The sequence below is a fragment of the Peromyscus californicus genome, unplaced genomic scaffold (assembly GCF_007827085.1).
Source record: "Peromyscus californicus insignis strain IS unplaced genomic scaffold, ASM782708v3 Scaffold_17__1_contigs__length_78620276, whole genome shotgun sequence".
Taxonomy (NCBI): Eukaryota; Metazoa; Chordata; class Mammalia; order Rodentia; family Cricetidae; genus Peromyscus; species Peromyscus californicus.
In genome coordinates this window covers 28,710,012-28,725,757 of record NW_026294469.1, presented here as the reverse complement: position 1 = coordinate 28,725,757, position 15,746 = coordinate 28,710,012, and the positions used below count along the sequence as shown (strand labels likewise).

Genomic DNA, 15,746 nt, shown 5'->3' with positions numbered 1-15,746 from the left:
TCCTGGGGATCAAAATCAGACCATCAGACTCAGCAGCAAGAGCCCTTCCTCACTAAGCCATTTCACTGGCTCAATTGCTTACTTTTTTTAAAAACAGTCTTCACAGGCTAGGGATTGGTAAAGCAAGCATGAGGGTCTGAGTTCAGAGCCTGTAATCCACATGAAAAGCAGGTCATGGTGCTATGTGCCTATGAAACCAGCTTTAGGGATGCAAAGACAGGTGGATCCCTGAAGCTCACTGGCCAGCCAACCTAGCCAAATCAATGAACCTCAGGTTCAACAAGAGGAGAGCCCCTGTCTCAAAATCTAAAGATAGAGCACAATCAAGGCTCAGTCTCACTTCTGTATGTCCACTCTCTTGCCTAGAAAATCTGCTCATTAAACTGAAACTTACCATATGTGATAATGGTTCAAATCCAAAATGCTCCTCACCTTGTGCCTCCACATGCACTCGTGGATATATGTACACACCATATACTCCACACGTACAGAACACACACACCCACACACACACACACACACACACACACACACACACACACTAAAAATAACTTTCATAAAAAGCAGTTATATAGTCTTATCCACTTCAAAATAAGAAAAATGCATTATCAGAATAAGATGCAGACTTCTGTGATTACAAATAGTTAGATTTATGAAAAGCTCATTCATTATACACCAGTCTCTATTTTTCCCCAAGAGAACTGGAAAACTGATGGTGTAGAGAGGGGAATTGTTACTGTTCTAGCTGGACTATCATCACTGGATAGTTCTAAAATGACATTACAATTCTTGTGTCCAGAGCCAGCCACGGAAAGAGAAGCCTTCTGCCCCACCTGCTGATTATGCAGAGCTGAATATGCAGCAGCAACAGCCTTCTAGAAAAGGCTGGACACCAGGATAGCCTGGGATAACTCCTGCTGCTCTGCTAAGATCTTGGTCTCAAATCTGCCTAGCTCATCTCTCTGGATCTGGGACGTCGCCCTAGGTCACACTTGCATTGCTGGCTGATGCAAACCTCATCTTCGCCATCTTCAGGCAAACCCATTAGGACATACCCTCTTAGAAAACCTGCTTAAATTAAACGTAAGTTTCCCATATGCTGTGGTTTGAAAGGGAGATGCCCCCCTCCCCAACCAACCCCACCACCCCACCACTCCACCCCCCGCAGGCTTGTGTTTACAGTCCTTGTTCTCCAGCTGGGTTAGTGTTGGGGCCAGGGAGGGGCTGTTGAAGTCTTTAGGAGGAGGGCAGAGCTGACCAAGCAGATCACTGGGAAGGGAGCCTTTGGAGACTATGCCTAGCCCCCTGTTCCAATATACTCTCTGCTTTCTGGTCAGCTCCCATGTGAGGAGTCTCTGCCATACACATTGCCATAATTGCCTTTCCTGCCAGGCTGGACTGAGATCTTGATAAACTGTGAGCCAAAATCAGTCTTCCCTGAATTTGTTTCTGTTAGGCATTGTGGTCACAAAAACACCAAGGTAGCTAATATACTATACAGCCCAGGAATTCCACTTCCAGTCACCTACCTGAAAGAAATAAAAGTCCTTTCACACAAAAACTTGCAGAAAACACTCATACGAACAGAAATAAAAGGGTCAGCAAGGAGGCTCAGCAGGGAAAGGCATTTGTCCCCAAGCCTGATGACCTGAGTTTGATCCCCGGAACCCACATGGTGGAAGAAGAAAATTGAGAACAAGTTGTCCTCTGATCTCTACATATGTGCCATCCATGGCACGTGCATATGTGCACACACACACTCACACCATCAATAAATCAATAAAGGTCACAACAAAATTTAATACAAATGATCTAAATATCTATGAAGGAGATAATAGAAAGCAAAATGTGGTATGATTCACAATGAAATATTAATCAGAAATAAAGAAGAATGAATTAGTAATAGAAGATACAATATAAACTTGAAAAAGATATTGAACTATGTGAAAGAAGCCAGACACAAAATACCACACAATATGATTCCATTTATGTGACATTCCCAAACATGGTCAGCACACAATATACAGATTATGAGTTACCTGAATAAAAGAGTGAGACAAATGGGCAGGAAAGAAATTTTTCATAATAATAATTGTCTTTAATTTGTTCAAAACCATGCTTTAATTAGATACTGGCAGAATATAGTAGCTTTGTTTAGTGATTGAGCCCATGAGGAAGTGGATGAGTGAATTTCCCAAAGGTTTCTCTGGCAAGCCTCAACCAGGTCTATGTTTCACTCTTGACAGTCAGCCTCAGAAAGCTATGCATAGTTGTTATGTAATAGCTACCTGTGTACAGTACACACATTGGGTCTAATTCTCTGGATTAGGTTAGAACTGCATGAAACTGATGTTTTTATGGGTAGATGCTATTAAATAATGATCATTTCAAATGTCTCAACCTAAGCAGATACTTTTAAGTCTGGCAGGTCTTAAGTGACACTAAGCTCTAGCACACAGTCCAAGTTCCCGTTCCCTCATTTACAGGCTCTTGCTCAGAAGGCTGCTGTAGGGTTACAGTGATAGTCTATGGAAAGCACCTACCATGGCTGTCACAGAGGAAGTTATTTAATTCTGTAAATTATAACAATTACTAACACACACTGGTCCTATCTCTTGATAAACTGCCCAGTTATCAAGGGTCAGGTCTTTCACATCTTTTGTACCTATGCGTTTCCTTGGCATGTAGTGTCCATAGGCAAGGCTTCCTATTGACTGCTAAAATGTGGGAATTCTTCCTTGGAGACCACCAGAGACTCCTACCTGAAAACCACTAACTTCTCCTCAATGAACTTCTGACATACTGTTGGAGGCTTCTTATGATTCCATTCCCAACATCCTCCTCTCCACAGGTATACACATAACAGCAATCCGATGAAACAGAAGGAAGTATCATCAGAGAGATTTCCTTCTGGCTTATTTCTCAACAAAAATACTTGGCTGCTGAATAACTAGTGTTTTGATGGATGGCTGGGGCATCTATGAAAACTCAGGTTTCTACTTGTAACAACAAACAGCAGGAGCTATAAGCAGATGCAAGAAAATTATATCCCTACATTCTGTGTGAAATTCCTCAGTTCTTTTTGTAGAGATCAGAAAGGTAGCCAAAAGACTGTAGACTCTGAAAACATTAAAGATGCCATATTTCACAAATAAAAACACAGAACAGTCATATAAATTTGAGGTAAACAATGAATATCTGAAGATACACTTAAAAGTGTCCATTGTTCATCAAATCAGTTCAAATTAACTGGGTGTCCTATATTTTATCTGGCAACCCTAGATTTAATCTGTTCCACAGATCGCTTTTTAGTTTCCAAACATAATTTTTCATTTCAAATAACTATCCTTAAACCACAAAAGAAAAACTATGATAAGCCGGGCGGTGGTGGCGCACGCCTTTAATCCCAGCACTCGGGAGGTAGAGCCAGGCGGATCTCTGTGAGTTCAAGGCCAGCCTGAGCTACCAAGTGAGTTCCAGGAAAGGCGCAAAGCTACACAGAGAAACCCTGTCTCAAAAAACCAAAAAAAAAAAAAAGAAAAAGAAAAACTATGATAACCAAAGAAATAGGATGTCCAAAGTTTGTGAGAGCATGTATGAGTCTAGAGACTGAGGATCACATTGGGTCGGCCCTGCAGGAAGATGCAACCCACTGCTCCTTGACTTTGTCCAGTGCAGTACACCTAAATATTACTGTCTCTGTTTTACAGGCAAAGAAATGGCAACATAGAGAAGATAGACCCAAGGTCTCCCAATGGGAATTTTAAAAATTAAGCTAGAGGCCTCTCACCAGAGTCCCCAGATGTAAGCCTACTGTCTACTCTGATAGCTAATTCCAATTTCCAATGCTGTGTTAACTATTATCCAAGAAAGCCATTAAGTTTTTCTTTTCAATGCTTCTACATCAATGAAACAGAGAAACTTCAATCACAAAACACTCCACAGCCATGACAGCTGATGATCAGAATTTACCTTTCTCTTCCATTTCTGCCTCATCTTATCAAATTCTTAACTCATGGACATTTTCACCAAAATTCCACCAACAGGACAAAAGAAAAACAAGAAATGATCAAATTTTAAACAAGCAATATCCTGCTAACTACATACAGCTCTGTTAAAGAGTGGCTAGGACCTAAGACTAGACTCAAGATTAAATTGGAACAATGCCATCTTCAACACATCCATTTATAGCCTTCATCACCAATGGTAACCAGTCTGCGCTAAAATTGACAAAACCGTAGTCATTCCTGTAGAAACAAAACTCTCTGGACACGTGTTGTAAACAAATAGCTCATTCATATAGAAAATACTACAGAACAGCTTCTCTCCTCTCATCTCAGCTGTAGCCAGGCATTAGTAGAAGGAACAGAGTCTCTCTGATGAGCTTACTGGCCCAAGTTTTGCCCTCACTCCTCAAGGCTACTAAAGCTGACCCATATGCTCACCAGTCTCACCTAAACACAAGGATAGTCTGCCCTGCCACACAGACAAAGGGTGGCACTAAAAACGACCATGACTAGCCTGTACTTTAATTAATATGCTTGAAGACAAAGTGTCCCCAGGGGTGTGAGCTTCTCCAGCCATCGGAGCTCAGGACCAGCATTTTCATCCTCAGACTGCCTGAGGAAAAAGCTGGGTAGGGCAACATTCATCAAACACATGATGAGCCAAAGGCAGGGGGCGAGATATTCTTTATCATATTTGCCTTTGGAAAGCAATCCATCTCCTTGGTAACAGTTCTAAAAAAGAAAAAGAGAAAGGCGGGGAATGCTTCTACTAAATCTTATACCTTAGCAGGCAGCCTAGAAAATACTCATCATTCGGGTAAGGTAACCAACCATTTCTTGTTCTCATAGGATGCTTGTGGTAAGGGTGAGGGGTGGCCTTTGTTTTGTTCATTTTTTAAATTATTCCTTCTCTTTTTAATATTATAATCTAGTTACATCATTCTCCCTTCCCTTTCCTACTCTAAGCCCTCCCATATACCCCTCCTTGCTCTTTTGCAAATTCATGGCCTCTTTTTCCATTCATTGTCATTACACGTGTGTGTGTGTGTGTGTGTGCGTGTGTGTGTGTGTGTGTGTGTGTGTGTGTGTGTGTGTACACCCTGCTCAACTCAACCTGTATGATGTTACTCGTATGTAAGTTGTCAGGGCTGACCATTTGATATTGGATAACCAATTCATGTGTTCTTTCCTGGGGGAGACTATTTCTCTCACTCTCAACATTCCTTGGTTGCCTGTGGTTCTGTGTGTAGGGTTGAGGCCTCCAGTGCTTTTCCTGTCCATATTCCCATGTCTGTTGTCATACTTGTTCAACTCATGCTTAGGCGGTCATCATGGTGAGACTGTATGGGTGTAGCTTGTTTCGTTCATTTTTGCCTGAAAGGGGGCATCCAGTCTTTCACATGGGCTTCATAGTTATACTATCTACAAAATAAGAGATAGTGACAATGTTGATGGTATCAGAAGTTGGTTGGTTTAGATTTTGATGTTTTAATTTGGTTTGGCTGAGTTAGGTTTAGGTTTGTTTGTGGGGAGCTGGGGTTGGGGTGGTTGTTTTGAGTTTTTGTTTGGTTGGTTTGGGTTTTGTTTTGGTTTTGTTTGTTTGATTGTTTTGTTTTTGTTTTCGACAGGGTCTCTCTATGTAGCCCTGGCTATCCTAGAACTAAGTATATAGACTGGGCTGGCCTGGAACTTACAGAGATCTGCCTGCCTCTAGCGCTGGGATTAAAGGTATGTGTCACCATGCCCAGCTTTGGGTTTGGTTTTTTTGAGACAAGCATTCACAGAGTACAGGCTGACCTTGAATACCCATCCCTCCTGTGTTGCCTCTCAAGTGCTGGGATTACAAGTGGATGCCATCATGCCAGGCTTTCTGAAGCTGCTCTGAGGAGTGAATGAGAACGTGTGCAGGATTTGAAGGTCTGGTACACAGGATATCACCAACAGCAATTAGCTAGGACTGCACTCTCACTGCTCCTCAGTGTAGCACTAGAGCACAGAGATTAACCTGGAGATGATAGGAGGTAGAACTGGGTTATGTAGTAACTGAAATGTAAAAGCCTATTTAAAAAAAAAAATCACAGCTCTATCCCTAAAGAACATATGCCAGAAAAGAGTTTTAAAAGAAACAAAAAGCAACTGGCTTACTGCCCCTGATAAACTAAACCACACAGCCACCATCATGCAATTAAAGATGCCTCAGGAACAAGAAACAGCTCCTGCATGAGCTGGTAATACACACAAACAAGATGTGTGCTGCTGTCCAGAGGTCCTGCTGGGACCTGATATTCCCCATCAGGGAAGCCAGAAGCCATTCTATGTAAAGATTTGGACAGTTCCTTAGACAGAAACAAGAAGTGAAGCTGGTATCACTTCCACCACTCTGTGCCACAGCCACAGCATTCTCACACTAAGACCTTCTAGTTTGCAGATGGGATGCCTTATATCCTGGGGTTTTACCTGCACATGAAGAACACACTGCCAGGTTCGTGGCAGGGTCCAGAGTTAGAAAATACTGAAATGACATCCCAAGTAGGTTCCATCAAGGCCCAGATGATGGAAACAGACAAGAAAAAGACCATGGCCTTCTGTCAGCTGTTTAATGCAACAGGAGCAAGGAGTGAGAGGACCTCCAGCTCCAATACATCACTAAAGAAGGAACTACAATAGGTTGCACATCTCTAGCGCTCCCTAGCTCCACACTCTAATCTTTAAGTTGAGACAAGCATATTCATCATCTAGCCACTTAGTCTGGATATTTTATAGCTACTTGTTTGCAGTTGGCACTTTCTGAATCATCATCACAGACAATGGAAAATAATTATGGCTCTCTCTCAGAACTTGCATTCAGGGATAAGAAGGAAACAAATGTGGCACTTTTGAATCTTCCCCTGTGGATGGATCAAGGCTGTTCACTTATCACAGAGTCCCACCCCATCAGACCAATGAATCAGGCAAGTAAATAAGCAACTGAGAAGGCAGGTCCAACCATTCTCCTCTAGCTTACAGAATAAATCCTGCTGAGGAATTCACAGGTACAAATACCCTTGGCCTCAAAGCATCCACAATCAGGGCTACTGACAGACAGGAGGGAAACATGCTAGCATGACATAAATTAAGGCATTTCTCAAGGTAAGCATTTGTGGAGAGCCTATTATATGCCATGCAGATCACTGAGGCTACAGCAGGAGCCCTTGCTCTCTTAGCATCTAAAAGAATGTTATCATTTACACTATAGTAAGTCTTAATCAAAATACAAAGAATAAATCCATAAAGAAAAAAGGCATTAAGAAGTGCTTCTAAAAAGCCATAGTTGGTACTGGGGGCATAGCTCAGTGTTACAGCATTTGACTAGCATGTGTGAGACCCTGGGTTTAATTCTCAGTCTTCAAAAAGAAATGTATGATGAATCAGACTTTTAAGCCAGGTGAGGCAGAGGCAGATGGATGGATCTCTGTGAGTTCAAGGCCCACCTGATCTACAAAGAGAGTTCCAGGCCAGCCAGGGCTACAGAGAAACTCTGACTCGGAAAAAAAAAAAATTGCTGGGTGGTGAAGGTGCATACCTTTAATCCAGCACTGGGGAGGCAGAGCGAAGAGGATCTCTGAGTTCAAGGCCAGCCTGGCCTACAGGAGTTCCAGGACAGTCAGGGCTACATAAAGAAGCCCTGTCTCAAAAAAACAAAACAAAACAAAAAAGCCATAGTTAGGGGTGGGCAAGATGCTCAGCTGGTAAAGATGCCTGCCCCAAACCCTGATAACCCGAATTCAATCACTGAGGCCTATGTGGCAGAAAAGAGGAGCAACAAAGATGTCGTCTAACTTCTACATGTGCACACACATCCACATCCACACACACACACTAAAATGTAGTAGAAATATTTTTAAAACAGTCACTGTACTCCTAATATCATTCACTATTGTGAGAGTACTTAAGCACTGCATGCTTCTCTTTAAGGTAGATGCATGAAGAGGTGGCCTAATTTTCGGGGTTTGTTAGATGTGATGCACAACATATCCAAGGTATGCCTTCTTGTCTAGTTAGGAATGGTGGTGCTAAATTGTCCTATTCATATGTCTAGGAAGTTGTGAAACATCTGGTAGGCCTTGAAGGAGAACACTCAACTGCCAGACCAGCTTGGTGTGCTGGGAGAAGGGGCTACCAATTACCATCAGGTCTGACCTTTTCTCAGGTCAGCCATCTATCCTCTAGGCCCTCACTAGGCAATTCCTTCCTCTGGGCTATAGTTTCTGCATTTACAAAATTATAACAGAAAAAGGAGAAGCATGTAAGTCACAGGAGGAACACAGACCATTCACCAAGTACATAAATACAAACAAGGAGTAACCTCAGAACCCAGTTTTAAGTGATATGACACACTTCCTGGTAGAAACTCTTTGCTCTTCCTCTTCTTCCTCCTACACACTTTCACCATCACCACCCTTCCAGGAAGAGTGGCTTTTAAGTCAGCTCTTTGGCAATCTATGACTTCTTAAAACACTCCAGTGTTGGCTGGGGAGCACAGAGCACAATATCCAATCATGCCCCCTAAACCCTCAAGTCCCCGAGCCCCTAAGCCCATCTCCCTGCCACTAAGCAGAGCGATGTGAGAAGCCTGGCCATCACAGAAAGTCTCCAGACTGAGAACCCAGTGGCCCCCAGAGAAACTCCAGAAGAGATTTAAATAAGAGCAGTTGGGTGAAAGGGTAGAAGAAGGCAACTTCAGAGGCAAGTGCAGGGACAGGACTGTGGTGGAGGCACAGGAACACCCGAGGGAGCAGAAAAGGGCCTCAGAGGCAGGGTTATGCGAAGATGATGCAAGACAAAACTGGAAGGGGCTGGAGTCAGGGCAGTCAGAGCATGACCGTGACCGGGGGAAGTTCTAAAAGCAATGGGAGGCCCCCAACCGCCTCTAACAGAGAAAGTAACATGGCCAATTTTTCACTTTTAAAGGCCACTCTAGCTACACACATAACTAAATCAGTGAGTTCTGATGATGAACACTAGCAGTCACTAAAGGCGGACAATTGTCTGAAGGGAACTCCAGGTACACTGAGGGGAATCAAGAGACAGACAGAGAAAGGCTAGAACAGAAAAGACATTTTAAAAGGATGGGTTGCTGGGGAGTGGGACTGGGTAAGAAAGCCTGGTATAGTACACACACTCAGAGGCACTGACATCAACCAGAGCCTAAAGGAAAAACAGGTTGGGTAGGGTTGTTGGTTTGCTTGTTTGTGGTGGTTCTGGAATTAGAACCCAAGTCTTTATGCATGCCAGGCAAACAAACATCCTACTACTGAGCTACACTCCAACCCCAGAGCCTGCACTGGGGCAAGACCCCCCAAGTAACAGGGAAGCATTCAAAATTACTGCTCTGGCTCAACAGGAACTAGTCTTTTGAGATCATCAGTCATATCACAAGTTTTGCATTTTCAAATCCAGAGTCTGTAATGGAACTGCAAAACTAAGTGTTTGCCTTAAGGTTTAAGTACGGTAGGCGAGGCTTGCCTTGAGAAAATTCTTTTCTTACAGTAGCCTGAAAGGGAAATTACAGTCCTGGATCTGGCCCAGACTGCCACGGTATAAGCAAACACACAGGCTGAGCCTAGACAGCCAAAGCTTCCAGAAGCATTTGTAAGTCAGTCAACTTTAATGATGCTGTGGGATGGTCTGTATGTCAAATGTGTTGCTGATTGGTCAATGAATAAATCACTGATTGGCAGTGGCCAGGCAGGAAGTATAGGAGGGACTAACAGAGAGGAAAGTTGAGAGAACAGGAAGCGGGGAGAGAGGGGACACTGCCAGCCGCCATCAGGACAAGGAAGATGTAAAGTACCGGTAAGCCACAAGCCACGTGGCAAGGTATAGATTAATAGAAATGGATTAATTTAAGCTGTAAGAACAGTTAACAAGAAGCCTGCCACGGCCATACAGTTTGAAACCAATATAAGTGTCTGTGTTTACTTGATCGGGTTTGAGCGGCTTGGGACTGGCGGGTGAAAGAGATTTGTCCTGACTGTGGGCCAGGCAGGAAAACTCTAGCAACAAATGGCGCCCAACGTGGGGCAAGAGTTTCCACCTAAAAACTGAGAAAAAAGATTCTAAAACGGAGCTAAAAACAGTTCCTAATGTCTCTCTCAAATGAGCGGCAGCTGCCGGTTTGAGCTACTGGCGGGTTGCTGGCGTGCGCGCTCGACCTGCCGCCATATGGCGGGAATGAGGCCTCTGCAAGTGGCACATTAAGCTACATTGTGGATTTAGCCTTTGCTAGTACAAAACAAAAGAGGTTTCGGGGCTATACGCTGCTTTGATAGAAGCATAGACCCACTATTTCTGAGAGTTGATGGCTCCCAGAGCTGGCAGAAAATGTTTCACCACCATTTTGAGAAGCTGAAGTGGGCGGAGCCAGCAGCCACAGCACCAGCGCCGTTTCAGGCTTAGAAGGCTGCAGTTTAAAGCAATAGGCTCAAGCTAATATAAAAAAATAAGCCACGTAAAGATGGCTACCACACAGAGAATCTGGATTATGTTCTCTTTGATATTCGTAACTAAAGAAAAACATTTGATTGTAAAAGCTGTTGAGTTATGCCAAAATGTATATTTTAAAGGTACCTTGACTTCAAAATTTGGATATAAAGATATGTTGCTTTGGAAAGGAGATTCTGCTTTTGTTTCCACAGAAAGTCAGAGGCTATGGATCTGTTCCAGATTAAGACACATCAGGTTTGACCAGCCAAGACCCCCTGAAAGGTCTCCGATGACACCATGGCCCAGATGATCCAACATACAGAACTGTTTCAAGTCAACTGGCTCAGATGATACAGCCTCACGGACTACTCCATGATCCTAAAATTTTCTTTGTTTCCCCATAAGATACAGCGCCCCCCTCCAGCAGGAAGTAGTAAGAGAAGCTACGCCCAAATTCCCAAATATACCAAGCTGACTTTGGAGATGTGTAAAGGTTAAAACCTTCCTTTTTAAGAAAAGAAAAGGGGAGGTGCTGTGGGATGGTCTGTATGTCAAATGTGTTGCTGATTGGTCAATGAATAAATCACTGATTGGCAGTGGCCAGGCAGGAAGTATAGGAGGGACTAACAGAGAGGAAAGTTGAGAGAACAGGAAGCGGGGAGAGAGGGGACACTGCCAGCCGCCATCAGGACAAAAGATGTAAAGTACCGGTAAGCCACAAGCCACGTGGCAAGGTATAGATTAATAGAAATGGATTAATTTAAGCTGTAAGAACAGTTAACAAGAAGCCTGCCACGGCCATACAGTTTGAAACCAATATAAGTGTCTGTGTTTACTTGATCGGGTTTGAGCGGCTTAGGACTGGCGGGTGAGAGAGATTTGTCCTGACTGTGGGCCAGGCAGGAAAACTCTAGCAACAAATGATGAGCCTCACAAAGCTCAACACAATTGTTCAGTTTGCAACCCAATTGAAAATGCAATAATCATCGAACCTGCAGATCACAATCCCATCTAATTATAAAAACACCATAGCTCAAAGTATGGCTTTTTGTGACACCAAAAACAAGTCCTTTAAGCCATGTGTGTCCCAGCCTTTCCAAGTCTACAGAATAGGAATCCTAGCATTTACCCTCCAATAGTGCTTTTGGGATAAGGAAAATGGTGCTTTCCATGCTCTCTGAGGCATATCTTCATAATTTATCTCATAAAGCTTTAATTATATTACTATGCTAATATATATATATATATATATATGGACTAAAGAGACGGCTCAGTATACTGTTCTTGCAAAGGACCAAATCAAGTCCCAGCATACACATTGGGCAGCTCACAATCACCACCTGTAACTCTAGCTCCAGAGGAATCTGATGCTTCTGGCCTCCCTGGGTACTTGTACCCATGTGCACAGACCAACAGGCATACACATAATTTTAAAATAATAATAAATATTTTTTAAATTTCTAGTGGTTTCTTAGTATCCAGATATAAGACAAACTAATCATTGTGGTCCCCAGATCTTCCATCATCTAATCCCAACAACGTTTGTATTTTTATTGCATTAATGTGCCAATCAAACCAAGCCAGTCACAGTTCTTTTTTTTTTCCAGTCACAGTTCTTGGCCCAACACACTAGCAACTGATCAAGGGAGTAAGAGAGGGGGTGCAAAGGGAGGGAAGACAGGATTGACTCAGTGAACTGAAGCTAGGAAATCCATCAGTTACTGGAGATACCAAAACATATTCCAAAGCACAGAGTGTCAACAGTGAAGGGGCAAGAGGCAGTGAAGGGGCAAGAGGAAGCAGCAGGGTTCAGAGTCCATGGGGTTCCAGAAGCCTGCTCAAGATGTCTGGACTTTATCCTAAAAGGAGCTGTGGAGATGTTCTTGGGAACAACCTTGTTAAGAACTGCTCTTTATGAGTGCAGAAGGTACCTACAAAGACTTTTTTCTGTAAGTTCTCTTTCAGTCCACACTGCCCATCAGTGAAATTCAAAATAGTTTTGGGGAAATATATGTGGGAATTTTAATAACAGCACATGATCTCTTTTAACCAGATATTATAATCACAGAACTACAGACCTAGTAGGAACTTTTGCAATCATGTACTCTAACCCCTTATTTTAAAGATAAGAGAACTATAGTCTTGAGAGATTAAATGATTTGCTCAAAGACTTAGGCAATTTGTGGCAGAGTCAATATTCAACCCCAAATTTCATGTCTGTTAGGCTAGAGAAAATAGGATGTAGCAAACCTTCTAATAAGAATTAAAGGACCCATTCATTCATTCAGCAAATATTTACCTGACACCAGATGCCATTCTAAATTGGGCATAATCAAGGACAAAAACCTTTGCCTTTATGAAGTTTTAGTCTAGTAAGGACAGACAGTTCACACACACACACACACACACACACACACAGCATAATAAATAAATTATATGGTGTGTCAGAACTATACAAGTACCATAGAAAAGAATAAAGTGGAGAAGTGGATCAGTGGAGGGCTATCAGGGTAGATTTCACTGAGGAAGTAACATGAGAAAGATTTAGGGCAAGTACATTCAAGATACTGAAAGATACTGAGGATTAGCAATCTCACAGAATTTCTATCTACTCCATTATAATTTACCTGTATAAATCAATAGGCAATATGGCTAACCTACTTCCAAACTTCCTGGCATCTACTTACCAAGTTCAACAAACAAAAATCCACAGCTGTAATGTTTTTCCTGATAAAGTGTTTGTGTGTGTGTGTGTGTGTGTGTGTGTGTGTGTGTATGTGTGTGTGTGTGTATGTGGGCATGTGGGCACGGGTGCACACACAGGGGAGAGGAGTCTGGTTTTAATAAACATCTCTGCTAGGCTGATATATTAGAATGCAATAAAAATGGAAAAGGAGGAAATTTTGGCTAGAAGCAAAACAAGTACATATTCTGCATTCTGATAATGGATCAAGCCAATTTATTTTAGTTTCTGCCAAATACGGATTAAAATGTGGGTCACTGCCTGAAAATACCAGAAATGAAACTGAGATTGGCACCAACATCCCAAAACCTGGTGACGAATTGCCCAGGAGAGACAAAAAGAGAGTATCAAAAGAGGAAGAACAATCATAATGCAAACCTTCCTAGGGCATGGCCCTGCTGCTCTCTCCCAGAGATTGCAGGCATCAGGGTCAATGTCCTAATTCCACAAAGCAAACACTAACTGAACATCCTCACAATAACTAACTCTCTAATGACAGGTGCTTCCAGAAGACTGTTTGCGGATAAGAAAACTGAAAGTCTTTTATTTGTTCATTTGTTTAATTTAAGCCCATTTTTATGATTTATTTGTCTTTATTTTATATGCACTGGTATTTTGTTTGCATGTATGTCTGTGGGAGGGTGTCAGATTCCCTGGAACTACAGTTACAGACAATTGTGAGCTGCCATGTGGGTGCTGGGAATTGAACCCAGGTCCTCTGGAAGAGCAGCCAGTGCTCTTAACTGCTGAGCCATTTCTCCAGCCCTGAAAACTAAAAGTCTTAAAGTTTAAAACTTCCACATGGTTAGCAAACAACATAGAAAGTACTAGAGCCCAGGTCTATCTGCCTCCAAACTCATTCTGACCCTGAGTGGATTTCAGCTCCTGGACTATTTTCTAACGACTTGTGACCTAACAATGTTTTGGGTTTTTGTTTGTTTGTTTGTTTTGGGGTGTGTGTGTGTGTGTGTGTGTGTGTGTGTGTGTGTGTGTGTGTGTGTGTGTGTGTGTGTGTTGTTGTTGGTTTTTCAAGACAAGGTTTCTCTATGTAACAGCTCTGGCTGTCCTAGAACTCACTCTGTAGACCAGCCTGGCCTCGAACTCACAGAGATCCACCTGCCTTGGCCTCCCAAGTGCTAGAATTAAAGGAGTATGCCACCACCACCCAGCTGTTTTTTCATATTATTAAGGGATTACAAATCATTTATTTTCTCAAGCAAAAACATAGAAGTATTTAGAGCCTGCATTTAGCATACATGATACCCTGGATTCAATCCCTGGCACTGTTTACAAAATAAAATGAACAACAGAGACCTTACACAGCCCACAAAGCCTAAAATGCATATTTACTATTTGGCCCTTTACAGAAACTTTGCCAAGACTTGACCTATAGTCAAATCTACTGCAGTAGCCACAAGCAGATGCCAAACACATTTTACTGGATGCATTGTAAATATCATCCTAAGGAAAAAAACAGCTCTATGGAGAACCAGTTTGCACGTTGGCTAGGGAAGAAGACAGTTATCCACTGGCTAGAGCTTATGGAACTCTGCTACACTATTCACTGTAGTGGGTAGCCATCATAGCCCCTGAAAGCATTTCATTTTCTTGTTCTATAATATATCCAACAAGGGCAGCCTTCACGAAAACCAGCCCGACATCCTTCCCCTATTCTGCAGTCATGAGGCTATTAGACACTTCCTGGACTCCTTGGTCTGTCCAGATGTAGTGGTGTCCAATAGTTCAAAGCTATCTCATTTCTTCTTTTCCAAATCTGAATATCCAAGGTTACTTTCTAAACCACAGGTTGATAGCCCAAATTCTTTTCTCCAAAGTGGATGACAGCCATAAGCTATCTGGGAGAGAGAGCTCTTTCTCTTCCCTGGATGACCTTGCTCATTTACTTAGGCCAGAGTGGAGAATTGTGGTTGCCTTGGCTACTATCCCCACTCCCCCTGTATTTATAGCACCCTAATATTCCTCTGGGGAAACCATTCATCTTGGGCTTTCAGAACATTTATTTCACATGCAGTTACTCTACTCTGGGTTCAGGCCAGCTTCAGAGGTTATGTCAAGGATGAACACATAATTCAAGAATAAGCCAACAAAATCCAAGCTCAGACTTTGGGCTGAACTTCTGGTCATAAGTCATCTTGCCAACAAGAGGGAAGAGCCCACCTAAGAATGGAACTAGCCCAGAAGAATGTGGAGTTGAGTGACAAAGAAAAACCAGGACTGTAGACACCCTTTAGAGCTATGAGACCCTGTGAAATATAAATTCAGAAGAGCCCTTGGCTTTCTAGCTACACACCACAGCAAACGCATTCTGTTTAAGCATCTTAATTTGGTTTTCCTCTCCTTCTTTTTCTTTTTTTTTTTTTTTTTTTTTTGGTTTTTTGAGACAGGGTTTCTCTGTGTAGCTTTGCGCCTCTCCTGGAACTCACTTGGTAGCCCAGGCTGGCCTCGAACTCACAGAGATTCGCCTGGCTCTGCCTCCCGAGTGCTGGGAATTAAAGGCGTGCGCCACCACC

The 15,746-nt window shown here is 42.7% G+C and overlaps 1 protein-coding gene and 1 long non-coding RNA gene across 9 annotated transcripts in view; one reads left to right on the top strand and one right to left on the bottom strand.

The window, feature by feature from the left end:
- Positions 1 to 15,746, bottom strand: part of Arhgap26 (Rho GTPase activating protein 26) — a 729,500-nt gene that overhangs the window by 365,516 nt on the left and 348,238 nt on the right. The window lies entirely within an intron of this gene.
- LOC128112759 (uncharacterized) overlaps positions 3,635 to 15,746 on the top strand; it is a 41,385-nt gene continuing 29,273 nt past the window's right edge. Inside the window, exons 1-2 of one of the 2 annotated variants that reach the window (XR_008219147.1) lie at positions 3,635 to 4,824; positions 5,636 to 5,735. This is a non-coding gene — a long non-coding RNA (uncharacterized LOC128112759). Of the gene's footprint in view, positions 4,830 to 5,635; positions 5,736 to 15,746 lie in introns of both variants that reach the window. The other variant, XR_008219148.1, reaches the window with a different exon arrangement.